We start from the raw sequence: 21,647 nt of genomic DNA, 5'->3' as shown, positions 1-21,647 counted from the left end.
GGAACTAAGATCCTGCAAGCCAAGCAGCCAAAAAAAAAAAAAAAAGTCATATTTCTTTACAATAAAAACATGTGCATACTAAAATTAAACATTTTTAAATTTTGTTTTTATTTCCTCTGACCATAGACTTTAAGTGTTAATTTTTTAAATACAGAGTTATACATTACAAGGATTATGAATTCATAATAGATTAGAAAGACAAAAATAAATGATATATTCTGGTGGATAACTATTAAACAGAATAAGATTTTATGGAAAATGCATTTCTCAGTGAGATTTATAAGGTTTTCTCTCTTTTTATTATTTAGTTATTTATTTATTTTTTTGTGGTACGCGGGCCTCTCACTGTTGTGGCCTCTCTCGTTGTGGAGCACAGGCTCCGGATGCGCAGGCTCCGGATGCGCAGGCTCAGTGGCCATGGCCCACCGGCCCAGCCGCTCCGCGGCATGTGGGATCTTCCCCGACCGGGGCACGAACCGGTGTCCCCCACATCGGCAGGCGGACTCTCAACCACTGCGCCACCAGGGAAGCCCGATTTATAAGGTTTTTAAAAATTAGTTCATGGATGAATGTTACTGAAAGCTGGAATAAACCAGCATTCTACAAAAAAAATGCATACAGAGAAAAGAGAAACTCTTTACATAAATAAAAGGAGATAGAAAGAGTTTTGATATACAATTCATTTGGTTATTTGAACTTCTTCTAAGGTCGTATATTAAGAATTACATAGTGATCTATCATAAAAATTTTTTTAAGTTGTCTAAATACTGAGTATTTAGTACTTAAAATATTTAGTAGCTGAATACGTAAGTAGTTTCTTTTTCTGTTTTGTTGAGAAGCAGAGTTGGAAACCATCCAGCTTGCCGAAGGATTTGTCACCCACTTATTCGTCATTCAGTTTCTCAGTTTTGGGGAACTATATCAAAAAGGCTTTACCAAGACTTATCAAATTACTACTAATGAAATGTCTTACTCCTTCACTGGAGAGGACACTTCTTTAATCCAGCAGGCTCAGAAAGGACTGAGGAAATTAAAATATTGTTGACGTCAACAACTTTTCCAATAAAATGTTGTTAAACGTTTAAATATCTTTTCATGTACTTTTGATATTATTTTGTCAAAATTTGGAGCCGCAGATTTAGATTGAAGGACGATATCCACTATATAACACTAGTTGATAGTCCTCACTGTTAAGCCAATCAGCCCAATGAGATTTTCTATGAGATAAATTCCAACTTCATTTTTTTTTAATTTTTGAATTTTATTTAATTTATTTTTTTATACAGCACGTTCTTATTAGTCATCAATTTTATACACATCAGTGTATACATGTCAATCCCAATTTCATTTTTCAATTCAAAAAACTTGGTAATATAGGTGTCCTTGTAACAATAAGCTCAATTCTGCACACTAATTCTAAAATAGATGGAGCGCCGAATGGTGCTGTAACATGAATTTCTTTTGATAATAGATCACAAACAATGTCATGTTCATTGTTTCTTACTAACGGTCTCTTTCCTCGGCTCTCAAGGGGACTGGCCCTCCATTCTGACTTAGTCCAAATAAGGAGTTTTCTTGCACTTTCTTTAGAAGAAGGAACTTTTCTGTAGTAATACAACTCCCAGAATACCTTTCACTAAAGCAATTCTAGAACTGCTGAAAGTCCCGGAGTTGAATTACACAATCAAACTCTGAGACAATAACAGTCTATGTTTTCTTTCAAATTCCTACTTCCTGAAACGGAGGCCGTTTATGAGAAACAGTATATTTCAGGGAGGTTGTGCTATAATTAACTTTTTTCAGAGTTAGATTTGCCAGTTTTATAGTGTATTTCCTCTTCTTCGAGATAAAGGTGAGTATCAGCCTTTTAATGACAAAAACTCAGTAGTAGATGTGGGTATAAAAGATGACATAGTTTTTAAGGCAGTATTTTCTTAACTTGTGACCCTGTTTCCACCTGGTGGCCTTCTCTACATTGAAATAACTTTGGAGCTCCAAGAACATTTGCACTTCTGAAAACTCCCCAGAAAGGGAGGGGGAGGGGAGAAGGACCACCTACAGCAGTAAAGTTAGGTTATTAGGAAGAGAAAAGAAACCAGCTTCTTTATTATTTTTTTTGAATATTTTATTTATTTTTGGATGCGTTGAGTCTTCGTTGCTGTGCGCGGGCTTTCTCTAGATGCGGTGAGCGGGGGCTGCTCTTCGTTGCGGTGCTCCGGCTTCTTATTGCAGTGGCTTCTCTTGTTGCGGATCACGGGCTCTAGGCGCACGGGCTTAGTAGCTGTGGCTCGCAGGCTCTAGAGCGCAAGCTCAGTAGTTGTGGAGCACGGGCTTAGTTGCCCCACGGCACGTGGGATCTTCGCGGACCAGGGCTCGAACCTGTGTCCCCTGCGTTGGCAGGCGGATTCTTAACCACTATGCCACCACGGAAGTCCCGAAACCCCTTTCTTTTAAAGGCTTAAATAATGGGTACTTCCCTGGCGGTCCAGTGGTTAAGACTCCGGGCTTCCACTGCAGGGGGCGCAGGTTCCACCCCTGGTCAGGGAACTAAGATCCCCCACGCCGCGCTGGGCGGCCAAAAAAGAAAAAAAAAAAGTTTAAAAAAGTCCTCAAGTCATGAGACTTGCTAGAACTGCTGCTAGTGAACATCTGCCTTTATTTATCACTGAATTATGATCTTTGATTACAGGAATTGGGATTACTTATTTGAAAAATTAACCTTGGGACGTTTGCCTGGAGTATATAGGTAGTGATAACAGAAACTGTCACTTTTATCATGGCCTCAATAGTTTTGCCAGGAAACAGATAAGGCTGAAAAATTGCTCTTCTCATTTGGGATGAACCCCGAGGGGAATTCTGGATGTGGAGAAGCATTATGTAGAGAGAAAGTATGAGAAATTAAAATCCTTCGTATTTCTATTCAAAAGAGTCCTTTCATTAACCAATTTTAGCATTTAAAATTAGGGGTCCGGATGACTTTTTAAAGCCACAGATTAAAACCTTTAGAATTGTTTGGAATTTGCAGGTGGGTGAGGGCGAAAAGAGAGGCAGGATCAGAAGGGAGGGGACTTTATGTCACAACATAATGGCATCTCTGTTTGCTTCTATCTCCCTCTGCCTTTTCTTTTTACTTAGTGCAGCTAGTACTCTTATGAGAAACAATATTCAGTTTTGGTTGGCTGATACTTCATTGTTAAGAACATTTTTAATTCTTCACATGTAATCACTGTTGCTGTACAAGTCTATACATGATGCTTCATCATAGTCTCAAGATTCTGTTGTTTCTCCTCTTTCCTCCTTGACCTCGAATTCAAGTGAACCAAAAAGAGTATTAGTAATTGTACCACAGAAGCTGTGCACCCCTAGGTCTGAGTGGTGTGTCAGCAGATTACATGACTGTATGGTGTGCATTATTTTGGGTAAGGGTGGGTGTAGGTTAATTTACAGCTTGGATAACACAACAGATGTAAACAAAAGCCAAGTCAAGTCTTTATATCCACTGACCAAAATAATTTACTTCTGTCTTCCCACCTCCTTTGTCCAAATCCTGTCAACCTGCAGCCTCAAAAGAAACAAAACACTTTAAATTATTCTAGCAATAATTTACTCTCCACTTCAAATGTCTTTTTGAGTCTGAGATGAATTCTTCAAGTTCTTCCCCCAACAAGACTCCAAAATTTTATAGCATCCACTTGCATGAGTAGAGAGACAATAACTACTTTAAACACTAAAATATTATTTTTTGAAGTTAAAAAAAGCTATATGTAAATTATGATGGATATTATAAAATCTCACATAAAATAATACTGTGTAATGAGCACGCCCGATTTGTTAAGCTGTAACAATCCCCCCTTAAGTGCTATGTGATCTAAGTTTGGGTTTAGAACCTGGAATTTTCCTTAAGAATAAGTGTGTGCATTTCAAAATATTTCTGAAATTCCATGGCTTCTCCCATTCCAAAATTTCACTGACCCCTTTCCCAGAACACAGCACATGTACTATTTTCCTGTCCCTTAATCTTTTGCAGAGAATGACAGCTTTTCAAAATAAAATGTTCATTGTAAATGCTTTTATTTCCTGATATTTTAAGTTCTATGGGTTGAAGAACTTTAACAGGAATGGACATTCAAACTTTCGTTGTAAACTCATTCCATATTTATGTTTTTTTTAATTTATTTATTTTTGGCTGTGTTGGGTCTTTGTTGCTGCGCGAGGGCCTTTCTCTAGTTGTGGTGAGTGGGGGGCTGCTCTTTGTTGTGGTGTGCGGGCTTCTCATTGCCGTGGCTTCTCTCGTTGCGGAGCACTGGCTCTAGGCGCGCGGGCTTCAGTAGTTGCAGCGCGTGGGCTCAGTAGTTGTGGCTCACAGGCTCTAGAGCACAGGCTCAGTAGTTGTGGTGCACGGTCTTAGTTGCTCCGCAGCATGTGGGATCTTCCCGGACCAGGGATCGAACCCGTGTCCCCTGCATTGGCAGGCGGATTCTCAACCACTGCACCACCAGGGAAGCCCCATATTTATGTTTATTGTATTTGTTGCCGCTCTATATGGGGGACTCTGTTTCTTGTTATTGACAGTGACATCTATTTTCTCAGGATGTTGTGATTTGCTCTGTTTATAGAGTTCAGTGGAGTAGATGAATTTAAAAGTAAGAATATTATCTGATGTTATCATTCTTCTATGTCTGAAAAACAGAAAGAGATGATCATAGCTTAAATATAGTTACATATTAATATCATTTGCCCAAAGTATGGTACACAAATCACTGATTTTAGGTGTCACATATCCAAACTGAAAATTTGAGTTGTGCTTATAGTTTAATGTGCATTAAAAATATAATTAGCTTTTAAAATGTATGATTTCATGGATATTATTGCCCAGAAAGATGTTAAGTAAAAAGAAAGTGAGCCACTTTACTATTGATTTTAAGGAAATGATTAAATAACTACTATTACAGATAATATGCAGATATGGTCAAGATTGTGAAAGTGGCATGTAAATGGCTAAAATTTTGGAAATACTGCTGTAATGTGTTTGAGAAGTGGATATTTTCCGAACCAGTGCAATATCTTTGAACTTCACTGGTCCTTGGTGACAGAGCTCAACTGATAATACAATCTTTTGAAATTCCTAATTATAGATGTACAAAATATAGATAGATAGAGAAATGCTTTATCAAACTTTTATGAGACCTGCGGTCCTCATGAATTGTCATAAAATCGAAGAGATGCAGCATGTAGCTAATATTTTTTGAAATAAGAATCATAGAGAGGGTGAATTATCCCAGAGTAAGCATTGTAACTCCATTTTGCTGGTTTCATTGAGATACCATTATCTCTGAAGTGGGGTTCAGGTTGGGGCTGAAGGGTGGGAGTTGGGGAGAGCATCATCTAGGTCCAGGGCCATTAACATAACATGGTATGTGCCAGTGACCATTAAAATGGTCATATTGGCAGTTTCTTTTTGGGAATTCATTCTAAGGAGGAAATAATTCTACGTTAAATCCCGTGGAGACCACGTAGCTCCTATGCTAGCAGACCAGGCCGACACTGATCTTCAGTTACTTGCTGCTGAATTTTGAGAGGTGGAAATAGCATTACAGAATCGTAGAGTTGGAAAGGACTTTAGAAACCTTAGCAACTACCCCTAATTTTATTAAAAAATATTTTTTCTTTTCTTAACATTAAAAAAATGATTTTGTATTGGAGTATAGTTGATTTACAATATTTTGTTAGTTTCAGGTGTACAGCAAAGTGATTTAGTTATACATATATCTATTCTTTTTCAGATTCTTTTCCCATATAGGATATTACAGAGTATTGAGTAGGTCCCTGTTGATTAACTATTTTATATATAGTAGTGTATATATGTTAATCCCAACCTCCTAATTTATCCCTCCCCCCACCTTTCCCCTTTGGTAATCATAAGTTTGTTTTCTAAGTCTGTGAGTCTGTTTCTGTTTTATAAATAAGTTCATTGGTATAATTTTTTAGATTCCACGTGTAAGTGATATCATACAATATTTATCTTTCTCTGTCTTAGTTCACTTAGTATGATAATCTCTAAAATCCCCCTAATTTTAGAGGTGAGTAAATTGAGGTCTAGCAGGGAAAGGTGATTTGCCTAAATTCATACAATTGGTTTGTGACAGAGCCAGAATTAGAACCCAGGTATCCTAATGCGTGATGAATAGAAAGAGCCTGGGAGCAAGAGACTTACTGTGTGGTTGGGATCCAACATGAAGTGAACAGATCACAGAGTTCAGGGAATTCATGAACAGGCAGTATCTAAAAGTCTAAGAAGCCATGAAAGCAGGTCTCTCTCCTACTCACCATAAATGACAATCTGTTCACCAATGCTTAATAAAGATAGTTAATAATAAGTATCCATTATTCATTAATGCATATTTATTGAGCATATTCTGTACAGTAGTCCCCCTTTATCTATGATTTTGCTTTCCATGGTTTTAGTTACTCTCCATCCGGAAATATTAAATGAAAATTTTCAGAAGTAAACAATTCCTAAATTTTAAATTGCTCACCCTTCTGAGTAGCGTGATGAAATCTCGCGCTGTCTGGCTGGGGCGTGAAGAGCGTGGATCTTCTGTTTGTGGAGTGTAGCCGCCCATTAGTCACCTAGTGGCCATCTTGGTTATCAGACCGACGGTGGCGGTATATGATAGGCAGGCGCTGCGTTCAAGTCACCATGATTTTACTGAACCGTGGTCCTAAAAAGCCAGAGTAGTGGGCTTCCCTGGTGGCGCAGTGGTTGCGAGTCCGCCTGCCGATGCAGGGGACATGGGTTCGTGCCCCGGTCCAGGAGGATCCCATATGCCGCGGAGCGGCTGGGCACGTGAGCAATGGCCGCTGAGCCTGCGCGTCCGGAACCTGTGCTCCGCAACGGGAGAGGCCACAACAGTGAGAGGCCCGCGTAACGCAAAAAAAAAAAAAAAAAAGCCAGAGTAGTGATACTGGCAATTCGGATATGCCAAAGAGAAGCTCTAAAGTGCTTCCTCTAAGTGAAAAGGTGAAGTTCTCAACTTAATAAGGAAAGGAAAAACAGTCGTACGCTGAATTTGCTAAGCTCTAAGGTAAGGACGAATCTTCTGTTCGTGAAATTGTAAAGAAAGAAAGTGAAATTTGTGCTAGTTTTGCTGTCACACCTCAGACTGCAACAATTTTGGCCCTAGTGCATGATTAGTGTGTAGTTAAAAGAAAAAGGCATAAAATTTGTACGGTAAGATATTTTGAGAAAGAGACAGAGGGAGACCACATTCACATAACTTCTTTTACAGTATATTATTACAGTTGTTCTATTTTATTGTTAGTTATTGTTAATCTTTTACTGTGCCTAATTTATAAGTTAAACTTTGTCATAGATAATGTATGTAGGGTATATATAAGGTTCGGTTCTGTCAACGAAAATTCACTTACCAAGTTAAGAAAACGTTAGTGTCGAAGAAAGGGAAAAAAAAATTGACTTTTGCGGTTGAGCAGGCATTCCCACCTTTGAGGAGGTCTGGTTAATGTATAATGCAGATGAACACGGCACACTAAAGGGGGAGGGAGGAGGCCCAAACGGACAGAGAGAGAGAATTTTATGCTTAAATTTTCTTGTCCTACTTTAAAATACAAATTTTATTTCATCAGTACTATTCACGGTTTCAGGCATCCACTGGGGTGTCTTAGAACTGATCCCCTGTGGATAAGGGGGGACTACCTGTATGTCAGTCTTATTGCTACAAGGCTTATATACATTATCTTACTTAATATGCACTACAGTTTTGTGAGTCAGGTACTATTATTTGTCGTATTTGTTTAATAAATGGTAATAATTATTATTTCCACCTCTTGGCTGTGCTGTTAGGGTGACTTCATTACTCTACCTCATGCAGTACACTTCCTCCACCTCTAATTGCAACCATTTGCTAGAACTCTGCCAGTGTCTCTTCACATCCCTTGCAAGTGAGATGACATACCTGCCAGACCAGACTTTCCCCAGTACCTGCAGCTGTGTTTGTCCTTCAGGTGCCTTCCTGGCTTGAACAGATAACTCCAAAGGAGGTTCTGGCCTTACTCCAGGCTCCTGCATCCTGCTATTAAGTGCACTATGCCTGCCCTATACACGACAGGAGAGATCTTTTCTTAGGAAAACTTTGATAAAGGTTAACACTCACTGATGAGGGTTGGGATTAGTCATCTGTGAGAGGTGGGATGTAGGGGGCAGGCAGAGTGGTAAGGATGTCTAGTTGCAAAGTAAGGCTGAAAGAAAAACAGAAGATAACACATGCAGTAAACATCCCTAAGTTAACCATAGGACATAGTAAAAGTGTCACCAAAATATGTACAGTGTCACCATGTTTTGTTAAATCACTTCTGAATATATGTAGGCATCGTAATTGAGAGGCAAAAATCAGACTGCTTAATTATAGTCAAAGAATACTCAAATTTTGAAAACTTACACTTTTTAAAACTTCATTATGAGTATTATAACCATGCACAGAAACAATGATATCAAAATATTTATAGCGCTTATTTATTAGTGAGACCATAGGTAATTCTTATTTTCTTTTTTACCCTACTTTTTCTCCAGATTTTCTACAATAACACTTTTTGCACTCATAATAATAAACTGTTTAAAAAATCTAAATTCTTGGGCTTCCCTGGTGGCACAGTGGTTGAGAGTCCGCCTGCCGATGCAGGGGACACGGGTTCGTGCCCCGGTCCGGGAAGATCCCACATGCCGCGGAGCGGCTGGGCCCGTGAGCCATGGCCGCTGAGCCTGCGCGTCCGGAACCTGTGCTCCGCAACGGGAGAGGCCACAGCAGTGAGAGGCCCGCGTACCACAAAAAAGAAAAAAAAAAAATCTAAATTCTGAAATAATATATCAGAGATTACTGTGGCACAACCTTCAAGACTTTTATAATTTAAATACTTCTTGATCAAGGCTACTGGGAAGCATCCAGTAGGCTGGTAGTACCTCTCACCTGCAAGCTAGTAGCCACTGTGTGTGAAAAAGGAAGTCAGAGTGGAAAAGAAAAGCATTACTTATTATGCAACAGATTTCAGAAGTTCCACAGCATCTCAACACCGTAATTCCCCCAAGTCACGGTTGTCAAAGGAAAAGCTTTTTAGACTGAAAGCTGTACACTTACAAAGTGAAAGGCTGAGTGAACATGAGGGAACCAAGGAGTTCCCCTGGCCAAATTTTCCCGAAAATATGTATCCCTTCCAGTCACCCCGTCTGCTCCCACTCAGCGTCTTCTGAATGCACAGCTCTTCTAAGAGCTGGTCTTTCATTTCACTCTTCTGGAAGGGTGTAGGCATAAGCTGAGGCAGATCAGGAGTTCAACGTGGGCATCTTGAAAGTGTGATGCTTATTGCATATCCAAGTGCACATATCAAACAGTTGAAAATATGTTTCTGAAAAGTTCAAGAGAAAAGTTTGAACTGGAGATAGAAATCAGATGACTTTTAACCAATATGTGGTATTTAAAACCATGAACTGAATGAAATCACCAAGGAGTGGATCTAGATGGAGAAAGGAGGAGGGCCAGAGACTGAGCCTTTGCACATTCCAATATGATGGGGTCTAGGAGAGGAGAGGGAACCAACTGAAAAGTCTGAGAAGGAGTGATCAGTGAGATAGTAGGAAAACCAAGAGAGTGTGGTATCCCGGAGGGCAGTAGAGGAGGAAGGGACTGTGTACATGCTGTTGGTAGGTCAACTAAGATGAGGAGTGAGAACTGACCATTGGATTTAGGTATGTGGAGTTTATCAGTGACTTTGACCAGGGCAGCTTCAGTGGAGTGATGGAACAATAGTCTGATTGGAGTACATTTAAAAGAGAATGGGAAAAGACAGGTTGAAAGCTCAAGTAGGAACAATTCTTTCAAGGAATTTTTGCTGCAAAGAGCAATAGCTACTGACGAAAGTGAAGTCAGGAGACTTTTCTCCTAAGGTGAAAGAAATAATGGCTGGTTTGTAAATTGATAAGAATGAGCCAGTGGAGAGCAAAAACTTGGTGATGTAAGAGGCAGAGGAGAGCAAAAACGTGCATCAATGTGCTTGGGTAGAGAGAAGGGTAGAATTATTGTGTGAATGGAATGATTGGTTTTACATAAGAGAATGGATTATGGTTTTCTCTGGGTACATGTCCAGTAGTGGGATTGCTGGGTCGTATGGTAGTTCTATTTTTAGTTTTTTAAGGAACCTCCATACTTTTCTCCATAGAGGCTGTGTCAATTTACATTCCCACCAACAGTGCAAGACGGTTCCCTTTTCTCCACACCCTCTCCAGCATTTGTTGTTTGTAGATTTTCTGATGATGGCCATTCTAACCGGTGTGAGGCGATACCTCATTGTAGTTTTGATTTGCATTTCTCTAATAATTAGTGATGTTGAGCAGCTTTTTTTCATGTGCCTCTTGGCCTTCTGTATATCTTCTTTGGAGAAATGTCTATTTAGGTCTTCTGCCCATTTTTGGATTGGGTTGTTTGTTTTTTTAATATTGAGCTGCCTGAGCTGTTTATATATTTTGGAGATTAATCCTTTGTCTCTTGATTCATTTGCAAATATTTTCTCCCAATCTGAGGGTTGTCTTTTCATCTTGTTTATAGTTTCCTTTGCTGTGCAAAAGCTTTTAAGTTTCATTAGGTCCCTTTTTTTTTTTTTCCATTACTCTAGGAGGTGGGTCAAAAGAGATCTTGCTGTGATTTATGTCAAAGTGTTCTTCCTATGTTTTCCTCTAAGAATTTTATAGTGTCCAGTCTTACATTTAGGTCTTTAATTAATTTTGAGTTTATTTTTGTATATGATGTTAGGGAGTGTTCTAATTTCATTCTTTTACATGTAGCTGTCCGCTTTTCCCAGCACCACTTATTGAAGAGACTGTCTTTTCTCCACTGTATATCCTTGCCTCCTTTGTCATAGTTTAGTTGACCATAGATGTGTGGCTTTATCTCTGGGCTTTCTATCCTGTTCCATTGATCTATATTTCTGTTTTTGTGCCAGTACCATATTGTCTTGATTCCTGTAGCTTTGTAGTATAGTCTGAAGTCAGGGAGTCTGATTCCTTCAGCTCCCTCAAGATTGCTTTGGCTATTCGGGGTCTTTTGTATCTCCAAACAGATTTTAAGATTTTTTTTGTTCTAGTTCTGTAAAAAATGCCATTGGTAATTTGATAGGGATTGCATTGAATCTGTAGATGGCTTTGGGTAGTATAGTCATTTTCACAATATTGATTCTTCCCTAATGTTCATTGCAGCACTATTTACAATAGCCAGGTCATGGAAGCAACCTAAATGCCCATCGACAGGCAAATGGATAAGGAAGATGTGGTACATATATACAGTGGAATATTACTTAGCCATAAAAAGGAATGAAATTGGGTCATTTGTAGAGACGTGGATGGACCTAGAGACTGTCATATAGAGTGAAGTAAGTCAGAAAGAGAAAAACAAGTATCATATATTAATGCATATATGTGGAATCTAGAAAAATGGTACAGATGAACCAGTTTGCAAGGCAGAAATAGAGACACAGATGTAGAGAACAAGCATATGGACACCAAGGGGGGAAAGTGGCTGCAGGGGTGGTGGTGGGATGAACTGTGATATATGAACTGACATATATACACTAATATGTATAAAATAGATAACTAATAAGAACCTGCTGTATAAAAAATAAATAAAATAAAGTTTAAAAAATAAAACAGATAACCAACAATGACCTACTTTTTAAAATAATTAATTAAAAAGAGTTGTTACAGTGTACACTCTCACAAAGTAGTATAGGCAAGTGATTTTAGCCCTGTTTCATCCAGTGTGCTTTGTAATTTTGCAATTATCTGTTTTTATTAGTTTCACATTTCTCAGATTTATCTACCTCCATGTGAATCAGATGGTCCAAACATGTTAATGAGACCAACACTATCCATTTAATTGCTTCAGGAGGTAAGAGTTTTTTAATCACTAGTTAAGTAAACAAATCAAAGGGAATGTCCTACTGATAGTAAATCAAGACCATCATTTCCATACACAAGAGACAACATATTAAAGTTAATATTTTTACTGACATAAACAGTTCCTTGATTTTTATCTCAAGCATTTAAAAATCTATTTTGTACTCTATGACATCTCAATAAACATTTGTTGATTTTCTTTTAAACACACACACAAAGAAAAAAAAGAGAATGGGTGATTCATCTCTGACAGCAGATGGGAAGGCAGGGTGTGGGGTGCAGCTGCTGTTAGATTGGTAGAGGGGGGTGGGAGTCTGTGGAAATCCTCTTCTGATTGCTGAGAATGAGGGTAGAGGAGGGAGAGAAAGTGTTAAATAGGCAACTAAGAGATTGGAAGGTGAATGGACCCAAGAAGTGCAGTGTGATTGCAGCATTAGTTGCTGAAGTTCTGTTTTGCTGAAAGCCTGTTTTCGGTTTTAAGGTTCATTGGATTCACTGGCAAAATAACCACTCGTTTCACAAAAATAGCTTTAATCAATTCTTTAATGAAAGGTGATTCAACTTAATTTCAATATACAATCATTAGAAGGAAAGAAACAAGAATATTAGGGAAATGTAACAGGGTATACATCACCGAATTGGGCTGACACCTACTTCCGGATCCAAATAGCAGCTGCGAAGTCTCAAGTGACAGCAGTCTGGAGCCCCAATTGGGAAAGGTCCCAGGCCGTGCATCCACCCCACGGGTGAGACTTCAGATTGGAGTTCTGGGGACTTCCGTTTATAATTCCAGGCCGCAAATTGATATCATCAGTTTGCGTGCAAAAATGCAGCTCTGGATTCACTTTTTAAAATGCTGTTGATTTCACCATGTGAGTCACAAGATCTTCCAGACCCTGGGGGACTGGCCAGGTCCCCAGGGCTCAGGAAATTCCAAGACCCGCTCCCTTATCATAAGCGCCACTTGACTTGCTAGCAGCAGTTGTTAGGTGTGCAAGCAGGGGCGGCGTAGTCCGGGCAGGGTCACAGGTCTGTCAGAGGCCTGCTTCTGCCTCTAAAGCCTGAATATTAGTTTTCCCAACAGGTTCAGAGTCAGAAGTTTAAAGTGAGAACAGGTTGCACAGTTATGTTTTCTTCCCATCATTGCTCAGCTGTGTAAAAGTTGGATTTAACTAAAGTTGTTATTTTGACATGCAAATATTAAAAACAAGGGAGTCAAAGGTGTATGTGGATGGTGATTATCATGATTGACCATGGAAATTAAGCTGGTTAAAAAAACAGACAGGACCTCAAAGGGGGTGAGGGTCTATGGAAAGGTGATAGGATCAGTGGATTAGAAGTCCCAGTGGAATGTTAGGATTGTTGGATTTGGGAGACTCAAAAGGGACAAGATGTGTGGTAGTGGACAGAGAGTGGAATACATGAATTTGAAAGTATGGAAGAATAAATTTGGTCATAACAAAGTGTAGGCTGTATGACCTTGGGAACAAATACCTAAAGTTGAGTTAAGGACAAGATCTTTGAAGAAACGATTTCAAGGAACTGAGAACCCCTCATCACTATATAGTTGAATTCTCCAAGAGTAGGTGTGGTTTGGAGAGAATAGTAAGGATCCAGGAATTAAATGCCCTGGGAGTTGGCAGTTGACAGCAACAATGAGGGACAGTGGGTGATGACATGAAATTCAAAGCTGTGGGGAGGAGGGCTGTGCAGCTTAAACAAGGAAGGAAAAAGCAAGGTCCAAAGTGGCAATAAAGCACAGGAGGCTGCTTATCCAGAACTGGTGGTTCAGGGGCGCTAGGTACCTAAGCTGCCCCTTGAGAGATTTTTCAAGGTGACTGAAAAATGTAAAGCGTTATGAAATGTAATATATTGCCTTTTTTTTTTTTTTCCGGCCGCTCTGCTCAGCAGGCATGTGGGCTCTTAGTTCCCCAACCAGGGATCGAACCCTTGTCCCCTTCAGTGGAAGTGCAGAGTCTTAACCACTAGACCACCAGGGAAGTCCTGTATTGCCATTGTTAACATATGAAAAAGTAGTGATTATTACTGCAAACTCTTTTAACAAAATTTTTGTATAAATAACCAGGGGAATTCCCTCTCTCTGGCAAGCCCCAAAAGTGATAAATAGATTTTTTTTTAAGTCGGTGAATGGGAGTTAAGAACTTCAAGAGACAAGATATCCAGTAGGGTTTTTTCTGCAAAGGCTTGCTATTTCCTGCATAACAAAATTATCAGATAGTACCACCCCTGATAGTTTAGACCTGCAATAGTGAGGTTTCTCTCCTTTATGGTTGAACTGCTTCAAAAGTCTAAGGAGAGATTTGAGACCTCCTCCTCTATTTAAGGGGCTCGGGTAAGGGGGAGACCAAAAGAGATTTGTCCCCATCAAACACTCTGGACAGGATCTGGTCTTCCTTGATGTGATATTCCTCTTCCTTGTGTATCTAAAGTGAGGAAGAGCGATGACCAGATGTAACTTCCCCACTCTCGCTGGGGACACAGGAACATGAGTTTCCTTTGTTCTCTTACCCGGATGTTTCAGATAGCAAGCATGCAACAATGCCTATGACATAATGCAGGAAATAAAGAGTAGAGATTATTTCCTACTGTGTTTATACTTTTATTATAAGAGAGGCCTCTGAGTTTAACTTATTTTTTCTTAACTAGGAAGTTCTCCTAAATCAGAAGTGGATTGAAATCTAATAAACACGGATTTTGGGTAAGTTTTCATATAAAACTTTTGAATTAAATTCTTTTTTCCTAATGATATAGCTATATGTAGTCATTGTAGAAAATATGAAGAGGAAAATAATCAAAAAATATTACTTAGAGGCAAAAACTCAATATTTTGGTGTATTTCCTTCTGATTATTTTTAAATTATTTTCTTAAATTGTGGTAAAATGCACATAAAGTTTACTTTTGTAACTATTTTTACGTGTACACATTTAGTGGTATTAACTTACATTCACGTTGTTGTGCTACCATCACTCCCATCCATCCACAGAATTCTTTGCATCTTGCCAAACTGAAACGCTGTACCATTAAACAAACACTTTTCATTCTCCCCTCTACCCGCCCCCTGGCAACCGCCATTCTACTTTCTGTCTCTGAATTTGACAAGTCTAGGGACCTCATGTGAGTAGAATCATGCAATATTTGTCCTTCTGTTACTGGATTATTTCACTTAGTACAGTGTCCTCAAAGTTCATCCATGTTTTAGCAGTTGTCAGAATTTCCCTTTTAAGGCTGAATAACATTCCATTGTACGTATATACCACATTTTGCTTATCCATTTATCTGTTAATGGACACGTAGGTTGCTTCCATCTTTTTTTGGCTATTGTGAATAGTGCAGATACCTCTTCAAGCCCCTGCTTTCAATTATTTTGAGTATGTACTCAGAAGTGGAATAGCTGGATCATATGATTATTCTATTTTTAATTGTTTGAGGAACCACCATACTGTTTTCCATAGCAGCTACACCATTTTATATTCCCACCAACAGCGTGCTAGGGTTCCAACTTCTCCACATCATGGCCAAAACTTTTTCTGTTCCTTTTTTTTTTTCATAGTAGCCATCCTAGTGGGTGTAAGGTGGTATCTCATTGTGATTTTAATTGTCATTTCCTTAATGGTTAGTAATGTTGAGCTCCTTTTCATATGCTTATTGGCCATTTGTATATCTTCTTTGGAGAAACGTTCAAGTCCTTTGACTGTTTTTTAGTTGGGATTTTTGTGTTTTTGTTGTTTGGTGGTAGGAATTCTTTATATATTCTGGATATTAACTCCTTATCAGCTATATGATTTGCAAATATTTTCCCCATTCCATGGGTTTCCTTTTTACTCTCTTCATTATTTCCTTTGATGCACACAAGTTTTTTAATTTTGATGTAGTCCAGTTTATCTAAAAGTGGGATACCTCCAACTTTATTCTTCTTTTTAAAGATTGTTTTGATTATTTAGGGTCCCTTGAGATTTTATATGAATTTTAGGGTGGATTTTTGCTGTCTCTGGAAAAAACATCATTGGTCCTCAGTGACTTTTTAAAATATAATTGCTATCATACTGTATGAACTATTTTATATTCTGCTTTTTCTTAACATTGTATAATATAGTTATCCCATTAAAAAATAAACATTAGTTCTTTTTATTGAAACACTTCATGAACATACTGTACAGTGACTACATAAAGGAGAATATAAAATGGAAGTATAACTGAAAGATTAGAAAACATTTATGCCTCAAATTATGTGATATCTGTATACTTTTCAATAATATAATCATAAAAGTGAGAAAAATTTGATTTGAGACATGTCAGAGTATTAGGATGCAATATTTATACTGTGAGTAGGAAGGAATGACAACCAATTGTATTAGTTTAAAAGACTGTTAAAATATATACTTATATTACTTTTGACCAAATACAACTCGAATTCATTTATTTACTCAGCAAACATTACTGAGTCTCTGTAGTTTTTGAAGCCCTGGAGACCTAGATATACATTAGATATGGTCTTCACCCTCAGGGAAAGGCAATAAATACTAAAATTTCATGGAAGTCTAGTATGTGTCATGAGCCATGTGAGATCTTAGTACCCTGCCCAGAGATGGAACCCGCGCCCCCTGCAGTGGAAGCATGGAGCCTTAACCACTGGACTGCCCGGGAATTCCCTCACTTTCTTTTTTAATCTTTGCATTAAACCTATGGGGAAGCAGTGTTAGCCCCATTTAGAGATGAGGAAAATAATGTTCATTTCATAAAAGCTGACCAAAACAATAAAATAATTTGGAAATTGCCTGACGGTCCAGTGGTTAGGACTCTGCGCTTTCACTGCTGAGGGCCTGGGTTCGATCCCTGGTCAGGGGATAAGATCCCCCACAAGCTGCACGGTGCGGCCAAAAAAAATAAAATAATTTAACAACAAGGTCCTACTATATAGCACAGGGAACTAACTATATTCAATATCCTGTGATAAACCATAACGAAAAGAATATTAAAGAATGTCCATATGTGTATAACTGAGTCACTTTGCTGTACAGCAGAGATTGGTACAACATTGTAAATCAACTGTACTACTTCAATAAAAAAAAATTAAACATTAAAAAAAAAAAAGCTGAGCTACCTGTTGAAGATGACACAGAGAATGAGTGGCAGAGCTAGAATACAAGCTCAGGGCTGTCTGTGTCCACAGCTCATGCCCTTTTCACTCTCCCAGGTTGCTTTTCAGCGATGATGACCTAGCACAGGAGACAGGAGTATATACAGCTAACTGTAACATGAACAAAAAACTGTGATAGCAATTCTGCTAGATAAGAGTCAAGAAAGGCTTTAGGGGGATGGCATTATAATCTAAGGCTCGAAAATGAGGATTTCATTAAAGATGGGGAGAGTAGCATTCATTCATTCATTCATTCATTCACTTATCTGTTCATAAACCTGCACTGAGCTTCTCCTGTGTGTTAGTTACACAGCTAGCTCCAGTTGTGTGCTGGAGATTCAAAAGAGAACCAGTGAGACACTGGCCACTCTCAGGAGTCACAGTCTCTGGGAAGACAGTTAAGTAACTGATGTATGACAGAGCCTCGGACCAAGCTCTGCCACAGAGTCAAAAACAAAGTGCTGGGGGATGCTATTCCAGGATACTAAGGGCAAGTGCTCAGTGGCAGAAACTATGCTGCACTGTATGTAGTGCTGAGCATGGCAGGTTGGACTCTCCATGCCAAGATCAGAGGCTTGGACTTCATCCTATAGGCAACAACAAGCCAACAGACATTTTTAAGTAGAAAAGTGACACAGTTCTGTTGTTAAGAAGCTATCTGGCAGTCCATGAAGAGTAGAATGTGGAAATGGGGGAAGAGATGGGTAGCAGGAAAACCAGTATAGAGGCTAACAGTCTGAACTGGAGAGGACCCAGTACAGGCAGCAACAGGAGAGACAGAGAGCGTGGAGACCACATTTATGCGAAGTTGGCAGACCTCCTCGACTGTAGGATGTGTAGTGAGAATAAGGTAGGAGTCAAGAGAATAGTGTGAACAGAGGATTCAGGTGATATGTGTGTTCAGAACCACTGCATTATTTGAAAGTGAAGGTCCTATGGAGCATTTCGTAAATAGATAATACTCTTTTGAATTATCAGTATTTCTTTCATATATTTAGTCATTCTAAAATACTCTAATAGTTTAATAGATTTTTTTCTCTCAAGCAATTTAAACATGCCCTGCAGTGCTATTTACACTGTTAATTTGGTTAGCAAACTCTTTCTCCGTAGTACAAGTGTAATTTTTATTGTTGTTATATTAAAACATCATAGAGATAAAACAATGGATTAATTTTTTTTCTATAATGAAATTCAAAAAGATTAATGGATTTTTACTGAAATGGAGTTAAAAGAAGATTATTGGTGAGGTAAATATGTCACATTTTAATGTTTCAAAATGTTTTCCATTTTCTCACATCATTACTCAGTCTTGTAATTTATTAGTATCTTTTTTGTTCTGTGGAGTGCAATATTTGTTTTCATTAAGTAAAAATATACATCTAGTTATCTCATGTGCCTGTGCTGTTATGTGCCACCAGAAGAGGGCGGCAGTGAGGCGTTAGAAAGAATAAATTTACAGGCTCTTCAATTGCTGAAAGACAGTTAAGATCATGATGTGAATGACGAAAACATTTGTTCGGCAGACAACCTAATTAACTGACTCATTTTCTGAGCCAGAGACTATGACATAAACATTGTCACAGAATTTTCAGAAAATCTGATGATGACCTTATAAAGCAATACGGTAATAAATTTGTGGAAATTTCTGTTAAGATTGGTGAGGATCGACACTAAGAGATACTCTGAAAATTTTACATCAGTTTGCAGGGAGGAGATTGGAGGATGAATTAAAAGTAAGCATGTTGTTTTTGTCATTTCAACAGTGTAGGCAGAGAATGTAATAGTTTATAGAGACAATAAAAGGCATTATCTTCTTTGAACATTATAGATATTCCTGAAATAAAAAGAAACATTTCGAACTTATCAAACATGCAGTAAGCAATGCATACGACAAATTGACTAAGAGAGGTTGCCCAGACTTATCCGGTATCTTCTTTTATAAATATTTAACAACCACAGATTTTTTTTATTGAAGTATAGTTGATTTACAATGTGTAAATGTTGTGTTCTGATGTACAGCAAAGTGATTCAGTTATACATATATATATACCTTCTTTTTTTAATATATTATTTTCTATTACGGTTTATCACAGGATACTGAATGTAGTTCCCTGTGCTATACAGTAGGACCTTGTTTTCTTTTTTTTTTGATTGTTCATCTTTTATTATTATATAGCTTAGTAGTGGAAGAAATGATTGTGGTCAGTACATGTATGAAAATTATGAAGGTCATGGTTTAGATAGTAGGACCTTGTTTTCTATCCATTCTATACATAATAGGTTGCATCTGCTAACCCCCAAACTCCCACTCCATCCCTCCCCCTTGGCAACCACATGTCAACAACAAATATTTCTGAATACCTCTTATGTGCTAGGAATTATTCCAGGTGCTGAATATTCCAGGATATAGAACAGAACAAAACAGGCACATTCCCTGCCCAGTTGGAATGTATATTATAGTGGGGAGGATAGACTTTACACAAAGCCTCACAATTAATTCATTAGTTACCGTTGAGAGAAAAAATGGAAACCAGTCTACCACAGGGCCCTAAATAAATTAGTTTGGGCTCAACCCCCAAATTGGAAATTCAGTGAAGTTTTAAAAAGGATTCAAGAACAACTTGTCTGAAGTTCTTAATACCCATTTATATTATTTATGTCTTTCACAATACATAAAATGGATCAGGTAAAATTTACAGAGTTGTGAAAATAACATTGTAAAAGAGTATTTGGGTAGTTGATATGCAGCAATAAAACACTTTGCCCATTTGAAGTGTTGTAAAATGCCCCTTGCCTCCTTAGACTTCTGTTTTGTTTCTTTGACCTCCATTGTATGCACTCCCCTCGGTTGGCTCAGCTCTCTAAGCCAGAGCTGAGACGGTTCCCCAGCTGACTCTGATGAGATCCATTAAGGTGAACCATAGCTGGGTTCTCAAAGATGCTTATCGATTCTTTTATTCATCCTTAATTGATTATCTTTCCAATTCTCCACAGCACCTGTTTCTATCCAGGATCTCTCTTTTCAAGCTGAACTCACTCCTGCCAGATTTCCATCTATTTGACTTAGGTTACCGGGTTATCCATGGTGAACTCTCAGTTTTTCTCTATATCATTAGCCATTCATTTCTCCTTCCATTCTGCCTCAGAAAAACAATGTTCTACCTTGTGTCCAAGCCTACTCCTTCTATCTTCTTAAACCAACATCTTTTTACCTATTTTGTGATTTTTCTCATTATTCATAGTCCCTTTCTTTCATCTTTTTTTAAAAAGGATTTTGCCTTCTGACATCTTCTCCTTAGCCTATGCACATGTTCAAATCTAATGATTCTTATGAAATATTCGTTTCCCTTGAGACTATATTCTTTTTCCTTCCCTTAACAGCAGTGCTTCTCAGAATAGTTCTGTTAAACTTCCTTGTTTAACACTCATGCATCAACTCTTCTGGTCTGTCCTCTTCTGAAACATCTATTTACAAGATCAATGAGAACATTCCAGGCACCCAATCTAGTTGCCTCTTCCTAGTTGTTATCCTGGGGCTTCCTGTAGAACTTGTTGCACAGTATCATGTCTCTACACTCTCCTGGTTCTCACATTTCCAGCTGCTGCTTCTGCAGGCCACTGTTTCACTCTTTGACTCCTGGATAGAGGCATTCTCTAGAAGTCCATGTCTTCTTCATATCCAACCTTTGCCTCCTTTAATCTCATGTAATGGCTTCAATTATTGCCCCTGTGTGGATGATTCCCAGATTCACCTCCTGTTCTAATCTCTCTCCTCAGTTTAACTAACATTTCCCACCTCTTGTAGAGAGCGCCATTTCTCTACAAGGTTTCATGGGCACTTCAAGCAGAAATGGCCTGAACTCATCATCTCTCAGTGGTGTCCGGGCACCCTGGACTACCTGCTGGTTCCTGTTATGATCTGCAAGATCCTTCTGCATCTTTGCTCTTGCTGTGTCCCCATCTCATGCCATCTGTCTGCAACGCATCTCTTCACACCATTTCCCTCGTTTCCTATACCCTGCCTCTCGCCCACTTTTCCCACTTGTTGGTGTCTCCGTCCTTCAGTGTTTGGCTCATGTTTGGACTTCTGAATAAACAATAACTGAACTAAATCTCCTCTCCCCCATCCTTTACCCATTCTTTGCTTAGAATTCAACTATATCTGATCACACTCAGTCTTGTATTTGAGATACACATTTGTGTTTGCTGTCTCTGTTAAACCCTGAGTCCTAAAAGTACTGGGACTATGTCTCATTCATCCTTACATCCCCTGCAGGCCCTGGCACATAGCAGAAACCATGGAAATTTTGCTTAGTTTGCATTGTTGGAAGAAAAGTACCACAGATCTTAATTTTTAAGAATTGTTACTTTTGAAGAGCATGGAATTTGTAATATGCAGGCTACAAATTTGGGAGAATGTAGAAAGTATAAAAACAAATTTATAATGAATAAAGTTGACATTTTTACCTTTGTCCTATTTTAGACAGACTTTTAGGGAATTTTACTCTGCAAGAGGCTTGTTTAAGGGTGAT

The 21,647-nt window shown here is 38.6% G+C and overlaps 1 protein-coding gene across 5 annotated transcripts in view; it reads left to right on the top strand.

The window, feature by feature from the left end:
- Window positions 1-1,427: 1,427 nt before the first annotated feature.
- ALPK1 (alpha kinase 1) overlaps window positions 1,428-21,647 on the top strand; it is a 120,937-nt gene continuing 100,717 nt past the window's right edge. For 2 of the 5 annotated variants that reach the window (XM_022596411.3, XM_022596409.3), the window contains exons 1-2: window positions 1,608-1,852; window positions 14,624-14,675. The gene's annotated coding sequence lies outside the window, so the exon portion shown is untranslated. Of the gene's footprint in view, window positions 1,853-14,623; window positions 14,676-21,647 lie in introns of all 5 variants that reach the window. The other 3 variants (XR_002647766.3, XM_022596415.3, XR_002647765.3) reach the window with 3 other exon arrangements.

This window comes from Delphinapterus leucas, chromosome 5 (genome assembly GCF_059928025.1).
Source record: "Delphinapterus leucas isolate spDelLeu-1000000601 "Yukka" chromosome 5, BTC_Dleu_Yukka2, whole genome shotgun sequence".
NCBI lineage: Eukaryota > Metazoa > Chordata > Mammalia > Artiodactyla > Monodontidae > Delphinapterus > Delphinapterus leucas.
Note: the sequence above shows the minus strand (reverse complement) of the source record. Positions and strands in the feature narration are given on the sequence as shown.